The sequence below is a fragment of the Vigna unguiculata genome, chromosome 7, assembly GCF_004118075.2.
Source record: "Vigna unguiculata cultivar IT97K-499-35 chromosome 7, ASM411807v1, whole genome shotgun sequence".
NCBI classification, from domain to species: domain Eukaryota; kingdom Viridiplantae; phylum Streptophyta; class Magnoliopsida; order Fabales; family Fabaceae; genus Vigna; species Vigna unguiculata.
The window spans coordinates 15,529,604-15,539,940 of record NC_040285.1 but is presented as its reverse complement, the minus strand read 5'-3'; the positions used below and the strand labels follow the sequence as shown (position 1 = coordinate 15,539,940).

General features: G+C 33.2%; 1 non-coding gene across 1 annotated transcript; it reads right to left on the bottom strand.

Moving 5' to 3' along the window:
* Positions 1-9,711: 9,711 nt before the first annotated feature.
* TRNAM-CAU lies at positions 9,712-9,785 on the bottom strand. Its single transcript has one exon. It is a non-coding gene; the product is annotated as a tRNA-Met (tRNA).
* Between the last annotated feature and the right edge of the window lie 552 nt (positions 9,786-10,337).

The window sequence follows — 10,337 nt, the reverse complement described above, 5'->3', positions numbered from 1 at the left end:
TTTCAAAAAGGAATCGAAGAATTTTCTTGTTCCTATATAATTTATATGTATGGGAATATGAATCTATCTTTCTTTTTCTACGTAACAAATCCTCTTAGTTACAGTTAAAACATTTTCGCGTTTTTTTTAGCGAATTTTTTTCTATGAAAAAATAAAACATCTTGTAGAAGTATCTACTAAGAATTGTTCATATACTTTCTTCTTCCTTAAGGATACTTTCATCCCATTATGTTAGATATCAAGGAAAATCAATTCTGGTTTTAAAGAATACTCCTTTTTTGATAAATAAATGGAAATACTATTTTATATATTTATGGCAATGTCATTTTGATATTTGGGCTGGACTAGAAACGATCTATATAAACGAATTATCTTAGTATTCACTTCACTTTTTAGGCTATTTTTTAAGTATTCCACTAAATCTTTCAGTAGTACGAAGTCAAATGTTGCAAAATTCATTTCTTATTAAAATTGTTATCAAAAAACTTGATACAATAGTTCCCATTATTCCTCTAATGAGATCATTGGCTAAAAAAAAATTTTGTAATGTAACGGGTCATCCTATTAGTAAGCCGGTTTGGGCCAATTTATCTGATTTTGATATTATTGACCGGTTTTTGCGCATATGCAGAAATTTTTCTCATTATTACAATGGATCTGCAAAAAAAAGAGTTTCTATCAAATAAAATATATACTTCGGTTTTCTTGTACAAAAACTTTGGCTCGTAGGCATAAAAGTATTGTGCGCATTTATTTGAAAAAATTAAGTTCAGAAAAATTATTGGAAGAATTTTTTACAGAAGATCTTTTTTCTTTGATTTTTCCAAGAACTTCTTTTACTTTGCGTAGGTTTTATAGAGGTCGTATTTGGTATTTGGATATTCTTTTAAGAAACGATTTCGTCAATTATTTATAATTGAAAATAGGTTATGTTATTTTTTAAATCGGTGTAAATTGATAAAACGAACTTCCTTCTTTTTATTCAATGAGGATAAAAAAATCATTTTTTTTAGTCTTGTATATCTATATATAAGATTTTGAAATGCTCATGTAGTCAGAGTCAAGATTCGGTGTTAATGAATTAAATATTATATTTCACTTTCTTAGAGTCTTCTGCTAGGCAAGTAATTAAGGTTTAGATGTATACATAGGGAAAGCCGTGTGCAATGAAAACTGCAAACACGGCTTGGGGAGGGATTTTTTCTTGTTTTATTCTATTGTTGAATGTTATTCAAGAATAAATTATCTACTTCATCCGACTAGTTCCGGGCAACTCATTTTTGTAGATCGATGTTGTATTATATCTATATTTCTATTCTCTATTTCTATAAATAGAATGATATATAGAAAATAAACTCTTTTTATGAATCAATGAAATGGGATAAACAAGGTAAATTCGGATAAACCGAAATGAATAAGAACATACTAATGAATAAGAACATACTATGGATATTAGTATTGGTTGACATTGATATATAAGTCATGTTATACTATTGAATAACAAGTCCTCAAATTCTCGCATTATAGAGAATTTTTGTGCTTGGGAGTCCCTAATGATTAAATGAACCAAGATTTTACCATGACTGCAATTTTAGAGAGACGCGAGAGCGAAAGCCTATGGGGTCGCTTCTGTAATTGGATAACCAACACCGAAAATCGTCTTTACATTGGATGGTTTGGTGTTTTGATGATTCCTACTTTATTGACTGCAACTTCTGTATTTATTATCGCTTTTATCGCTGCCCCTCCAGTAGATATTGATGGTATTCGTGAGCCTGTTTCTAGATCTCTACTTTATGGAAACAATATCATTTCTGGTGCGATTATTCCTACTTCTGCGGCTATAGGTTTGCATTTTTATCCGATCTGGGAAGCAGCTTCTGTTGATGAGTGGTTATACAACGGCGGTCCTTATGAACTAATTGTTCTACACTTCTTACTTGGTGTAGCTTGCTACATGGGTCGTGAGTGGGAACTTAGTTTTCATCTGGGTATGCGTCCTTGGATTGCTGTTGCATATTCAGCTCCTGTTGCAGCCGCTACTGCTGTTTTCTTGATCTATCCTATTGGTCAAGGAAGCTTTTCGGATGGTATGCCTCTAGGAATTTTAGGTACTTTCAATTTTATGATTGTATTTCAGGCTGAGCATAATATTCTTATGCATCCATTTCACATGTTAGGTGTAGCTGGTGTATTCGGCGGCTCCCTATTCAGTGCTATGCATGGTTCCTTGATAACTTCTAGTTTGATCAGGGAAACCACAGAAAATGAATCCGCTAATGAAGGTTACAGATTTGGTCAAGAGGAAGAAACTTATAATATTGTAGCTGGTCATGGTTATTTTGGCCGATTAATCTTCCAATATGCAAGTTTCAACAATTCTTGTTCTTTACATTTCTTCCTAGCTGCTTGGCCTGTAGTAGGTATTTGGTTTACCGCTTTAGGTATCAGCACTATGGCTTTCAACTTAAATGGTTTTAATTTCAACCAATCCGTAGTTGATAGTCAAGGTCGTGTAATAAATACCTGGGCTGATATTATTAACCGAGCTAACCTTGGTATGGAAGTAATGCATGAACGTAATGCTCATAATTTCCCTCTAGATCTAGCTGCGATGGAAGCTCCATCTGTTAATGGATAAAATTTTGATCTTAATTTAAAGTAGACGAGTTTTTGTTTAAAAATAAAGGAGGAATATCAACTTTGTTAATATTGCTCCTTTATATTGGATATTGGATTAGTAATCTTTTTTGTAGATTTCTATAGATTTATACATGCGTTTTTGATTGATTTAATGATTCCTTATCTTTTTTTTCCTTTGTTAGAAAAAAAAAGGATAATGAAAAGGTAGAATTTGAGATATAGATCATTTTTACTATAAGGGCGGATGTAGCCAAGTGGATCAAGGTAGTGGATTGTGAATCCACCATGCGCGGGTTCAATTCCCGTCGTTCGCCCATATCTATATATAGATAGATATAGATATTGTTTAGGTTTTCAAGTATAAATCTGAAATAAAGAAAAATGGCTACTTCTAAAACTTATAAGTAAGAATTCTTCAAAATAATAATTATTACAAAAGATATATTTTTGAGATAAAATAGATACATTTATCTATTTCACAAAAAAAGAATATGTCCATATCGTGGTTTCCTCTTATAATACCTCAGGTGCTAATGAAACTATTTTAGTGAAATTTAATTGTCTCAATTCCCGGGCGATTGCGCAAAAGATTCGAGTTCCTTTTGGATTTCCTTCTTGATCAATTATAACTACAGCATTATCATCATACTGAATTAATATACCGTTGCTACGTTTTAGTTGTTTACAAGTACGTACAATTACAACTCTGATCACTTCAGATTTTTCTATGTTCGTATTTGGTACTGCTTGTTTGATTACAGCAACAACAATGTCGCCAATATAAGCATATCCGCTACATTCAAATGAGTTTGAGGTTGAATCATATCATTTTTTTATTATTTCAATCTAAAAAAGGAAGTAAAAATATTTTGTGTTCAAAAAAAAAGGAACCTATTATTGCATTTTTTCTTTTCATTCTAAAGACCTATTTCCTTTGGTTCTCTTTTATTATCCTGAAATAATGAATTGAGTTCGTATCGGCATTTTGGATGATGCTATTGAAATAGCCTTTCTTGCAATATTTTCTGGTACTCCACCCATTTCATAATGTATTTTCCCAGGTTTAACAACAGCTACCCAATATTCGGGAAATCCTTTTCCTGAACCCATACATATTTCAGTAGGTCTTACTGTAACCGGTTTGTCTGGAAAAATACGTACCCATATTAGTCCACCTCGGCGAACATTTCTTGACATTGCCCGCCGTCCCGCTTCTATTTGTCTAGATGTTATCCAAGCTGGCTCAAGTGCCTGAAGAGCATATCTTCCGAAGCAAATATTATTACCTCGATAGGATATTCCCTTCATTCTTCCTCTATGTTGTTTACGAAATCTGGTTCTTTGGGGGTTATAATTGATGGTTGTTTTTCAATTCCATCCTTATTACAGAATCGTACATGAGATTTTCACCTCATACGGCTCCTCGCGAATGAAGTAATTCAAATATCTATATCTATATGGATATAGATTCTATCTAATCGATAAAATAATATAAATAGTCATATGTTTAGTAAATAACGAAATCTCGGTATTTTTTGAGATTTCATACAATCTTCGAAATTTTTAGATCTTGTTTTCAATATCGATTCTTAGAATTGGCAAAAATATAAAAAAATTCAATAAAAGAAAAATTCTCACGGGCGAATATTTACTCTTTTATTCTCAAATTCAGATCTAATGAAATTCAGATGTTAATGTAGGGTACAACTCCTAAAAAATGGATTGTTTTTAGGTTTCTTCCGTCATCCCACCTAAGAAATCATTAAGATTTGTTTTCTTTAATATTTTTTTAATATTTGCAAGTTTCGTCGTTCCCATCGCTTCTCGATTAATGGTTAGGTTTTAATTCGACAATGGAGCCTTTCTCATAGCTAAAAATTAATACAATTTTTTTAGAATAGAATATTCATTTTTTTTTTCGTGAATCAATATTATCATTTTTTCTTGATTCAGAGCGCTTAATTTATTGACATTACAAAATATATATATATATATATATATATATATATTACTCTTTTTTTTTAAGGATGCTTTAATACACTATCTTTTCTAAGATGACCCATAGACCTTTACATATTTGAATTCTATATCATTGATATATTTTAATCTCTTTCTTTCACCTTTTCTTTTATCTATATATTTTTATTGCTTTACAACTAAATAATCTTTTTTTTCTTTTATCTTTCACAATTTTTCAGTTGCTATATTCTTTTTTTATTAAATCTTTTTTCTTTTGACTAATTCTTTAGATCTAGATAATCCGAAGTGATGTGTTGGTTATTAGTTCTTTTTAAATGAATTGATACTATTAACCGGTTTCTTTTTTTTTTAATCATTCTAAAAAACTAACGAGTCACACACTAAGCATGGCAATCCTCTATAAAATGATTAATTTCTTTTTTTAGTCGATTCAATCTTATAAAATAGATAAATTTTTGAGAATCAAAATCGAGTAATTTTTTCTTTTTTGTTTTATATAAAATGAAAATAGGACATTGAATTATTGAATAGAAAGAAGGACATATTTTTCTTTATTTCGAAAATATCCAAACTTTTATCCCTAAAACTCCATAAATAGTTCGAACTGTATAACAATAATATTCAATTTTAGCTCGAATGGTTTGTAGAGGAACCCTACCTTCTCTGATCCATTCGACACGTGCAATTTCTTTTCCATCAATACGTCCTGCAATCTGTACTTGAACTCCTTTTGTACCTGCTTGTTCAGTTAATTCAATAGCTTTTTTCATTGCTTTACGAAATGAAACTCTATTCTTTAATTGTCCAGCTATAAATTCTGCAAGAATATTAGGGTGTTTATAAGCATTTGTAACTTTTACATTAGCAATGTTTAGTTTTCTATTCACACAATTCAGTTTTTTGTGCATATTCGTCTGTAATTCTTCGATTTTTTTAGGCTTACCCTCTATTAATAACTTTGGAAATCCCATATATATTATGACTTGAATCAGATCGATTCTTTTTTGAATCTTTATCTCTCCAATTCCCTTGACACTCGAGGATATTGTTCTATTTTTTTGTATAAATTTTTTTATCCAATCTCGTATTTTTTTATCTTCTTGTATATTCTCAGAATATTTTGTTGGTTGTGCAAACCAAATAGAATCATGACTTTGAGTTGTACCAAGTCTGAAACCAAGCAGATTTATTTTTTGTCCCATAATTCCCCACTACTGTACATAAAATTACATAAAATGATATTTCCTATTTGTGTATTTTTTATCTATAGATAGATCTTTATAACTCATTATAGGTCATTGACTAAGTTCGTTGAAATTTCTATTGTGACTATCATCAACTATTGTAAAATAAACAATTCAAAAAATCGAATAAAAGAAGATATTCAACTAAAGCAAATAGAAAATTCAAATAGAAATTCAAGTATCATAATGTTTTATTTATGTACAAATCACATCAATTACTATTTGTACTGTGTGTTGTAAATAAAATAGACATGAACCTTTTTTTTTATTTGACCAAAAGACAAGGCTTCTGTATAGAGGTTCTTCTTTATCATAAGAGTCTATTTTGACAAATTAATAAAATATTGAATTGATTGAATTCTTCATTAAAAAAGAATGTTATTATTATTATGAATTATTGAATTCATTTAATGAATTCTAAAAGAAATGAGTTGAACTTCATTTTACTAAGAATTCAATTTTGTAATATTTCTTTATGCATTACTATTTAAAAATGGATGTTTAAATTAACGTTAACGACGAGATCTATTATCATTTTTCGCATGTCCTCAGAAGTTTAGAGTAGGTGAAAATTCTCCTAATTTATGGCCTACCATACGATCTGTTATATAAATAGGTAAATGTTCTTTTCCATTATGGATAACAATGGTATGGCCAATCATTGTAGGTATAATGGTAGATGCTCTAGACCAAGTTAATATTACATCTTTTTCCGCTTTTGTGTTAAGCTTCTTTATTTTTCTTAATAAATGATTTGCTACAAAATGATTTTTTTTTAGTGAACGTGTCACAGTTAATTACTCCTTTTTCTTGTAAAGACGAAGAAACAATTTCTATTTTCTCTACTATTTAGTACGACGACGAAGAATCAAATTATCACTATATTTCTTCCTTTTTCTACTACTTCTTCCAAGTGCAGGAAAACCCCAAGGAGTTGCGGGTTTTTTTCTACCAATGGGGGCCCTCCCTTCACCACCCCCATGCAGATGGTTTACAGGGTTTATAACTACTCCTCTTACTATAGGACGTTTACCTAGCCAACATTTAGATCCGGCTCTACCTAAATTTTTCTGGTTTACCCCAACATTTCCCACTTGTCCAACTGTTGCCGAGCAGTTTTTGGATATCAAACGGACCTCCCCAGAAGGTAATTTTAATGTGGCCGATTTCCCCTCTTTTGTAATTAGTTTCGCTACAGCACCAGCTGCTCTAGCTAATTGTCCACCCTTTCTGAGTGTGATTTCTATGTTATGTATGGTCGTGCCTAAGGGCATATCGGTTGAAGTAGATTCTTCTTTTTGATCAATCAAAACCTCTTCCCAAACTGTACAAGCTTCTTACAAAGCATACGACTTTTTGGATGTAGATGATGATATCTATACAAATGGATCTTATATATATCTATATATCGCACAATGAAGTACCGCATGAGTAGGTATATAGGAATCCAAATCTGCCGCTCATGTTATGATCTTCTACATCCTAGGTCTTCCCGTTCCTTCATCTGGCTTATGTTCTTCATGTAGCATTCAGACTGAATGACTCTATGAAATTGCGTCGCTACTTCCACATGGTAATGGTAACGTAGGAGACATCTCTCTTTTTCCCAGGGGGAATCCTTAGAATTACCACCGCTTAGCTTTCAATTCGCCTCTGACCATCAAATGAAATGTGAATAACCCTGATGGACGTCCTTGGAGTAGGAGAGGAAGGAAATCCATGGAGAATGATGAGGAGAAGATGAAGTGCAGCGGAATTTGGAGAATTAGAGAAAGGTTGCTCTAGGCAATGGAGGTTTTTGGTGAAGATGAAGAGTATAAGTGAAGCTATGGTATGGAAGGTGGCTAGAGGAGATGAAGGAGAAGGTTAGCCATGTGTGCTCTCAAAATAATAGAAGAGTGGAGTGATCTCAACACAAACATTCTATTAGAAATTTCAAGAGTTACCATTACAATATTTGAGTGGCTCTATTTATAGGCACATGGCCAGCCAAATAAAGAGAAAATGCAACAAAGATGAAATGCAAATGTATCTTGGAGAAGAAGCTTGATTGTAGACCATGTGATGTAGTAGATGAGTCTAAATGGTGCCAAGTGGCGTATCACACTCTCCTTGCCCAAGTCACACACACCATGCTTCCATCACATGCTCCTTGCTTAGTTCATGCTTTGCTTGCATCCAAAAGGAGAGCCACTCTAGTAACTCTTGGCCAAAGGTGGCACATTGGGCTCAGCCCAAATGATCCCAACAAGTGTTCTAGCTTTTATTGAAAGCAAAGCCTAAACAATGGCCCAATTTAAATCTAGACTACTTCCTTCATGCATCGTCTCATATTTTAGAGATTTCTTTAGCCCATGTAAATAATGTAAAAAGCCATGATTGACTTGATCATCTTGTGAGAGGCCCATGTGAATCTTTCTCATCATGCTTCTAGTGATTGGGCCTTGATGTGGGCTTGGGCTTGTTGATGCACTTGAGCTTGGGCTTGTTGGGGTCACATCAAACCCGCCCTCCCCTGTTTGAAACAAAGGGTGCTTCCGGTTCTGTCGGTGCTTGAAACAATTTTGTCTTCTCCATATTACTATATCTCTAGAGTCAATAATTTTATAGGAGGAACTACTGAACTCAATCACTTGCTGTCGTTACTCTTCAGTTTTTTGTTGAGCTCTATCCTGTAGAGGTACTCCAATTGGATCAGTGATCGATTTCTAGGTTTCGCCGTAAACCTAGTTGGTTACTTCCAATTACGTAAATCAATAGTTCAAACCGCACTCAAAGGTAGGGCATTTCCCATTTTGATAGGAACTTCTGTACCAGAAACAATGGTATCTCTAATTATAGCCCCTCTGGGGTGTAAAATATATTTTTTCTCACCATCCCCATAGTGTATGAGACAAATGGATGCATTTCGATTAGGGTCATATTCTATGGTTACGATTCTACCATATATGTTTTTTTCATTCCGTCGAAAATCAATTTGACGGTATAAACGCTTATGACCTCCCCCTCTATGCCCTGCGGTAATTATTCCTCTAGCATTACAACCTTTACCACAACGATGTTGTCCATAGATCAAATGATTTCGTGGATTGGATTTTACTTGACTGTCTACGGTTCCATTGTGTATGCTTGGGGTAGAAGTTTTGTATAAATGTATCGCCATGCTATTAAGTATTTTGATTTAAGTTATTTTCTTTCTAAGAGGAGGAATAGAATAACCCGGTTGAAGCGTAATGATCATACGTCTGTAATGCATTGTATGTCCCATAATAGGTCGTACTCTTCTACCCTTTACCGGGAGTCGATGACTATTCATAGCTATTACTTTGACATCAAAGAAGAGTTCGACCCAATGCTTTATTTCTGTCCTAGTTGATCCCGATTCGACATTAAAAGTATATTGATTTTTCCCCAATAACCGAATACTTTTGTCTGTAAATACTGCATATTTTATTCCATTCATAAATCTATTTGAATATACCACATCAATTCGTTATGTATGGATGATGAGATTCCATTGATACAGAGCCATTCGTTCTTTTTTCTGTGACAGATGGTCAGAACTTCATCTGGGTTCGAATCTTACTGATAGGTCTACTAGAGATCAGAAATTGTTGAAAAAAGAACAAAAGAAACATCTTGCTTTTTCCAAGCGATCGGAAAAGAAAGAAATAGTGAATTTATTCAAGATAATTATGTACTTACAAAATACCGTCTCAATTCATCCTATTTTATCCTATCGAGGATGTGATATGGTTCCAAAGGGTGAACTGGACAGTTCCAGTAAGATTTCATTCTTGAACAAAAATCCGATAGACTTTTTGGAGGGAGGGTCCCATTGGCGTGCATCCAGTAGGAATTGAACCTACGAATTCGCCAATTATGAGTTGGGCGCTTTAACCATTCAGCCATGGATGCTTAGCGGGAATCCTCGTACATGGTGAATAACCAAATTCCAATTGAAGTGAAATCTTTCGGATAAATCAATGCAATTAGGAGGATTCGATGAAAGGACATCAATTCAAATCCTGGATTTTCGAATTGAGAGAGATATTGAGAGAAATCAAGAATTCTCGCTATTTCTTAGATTCATGGACCCAATTCAATTCAGCGGGATTTTTCATTCATATTTTTTCCATGAAGAGAGTTTTATAAAACTCTTGGACTCCCGAATTTGGAGTATCCTACTTTCACGCAATTCACAGGGTTCAACAAGCAATCGATATTTCACGATCAAGTATGTGGTACTCTTTGTAGTAGCGGTCCTTATATATCGTATTAACAATCGAAAAATGGTCGAAAGAAAAAATCCCTATTTGACAAGGCTTCTTCCTATACCTATGAATTCCATTGGACCCAAAAATGATACATTGGAAGAATCATCTGAGTCTTCCAATATCAATAGGTTGATTATTCCGCTCCTATATCTTCCAAAAGGAAAAAAGATCTCTGAGAGTTCTTTCCTGGATC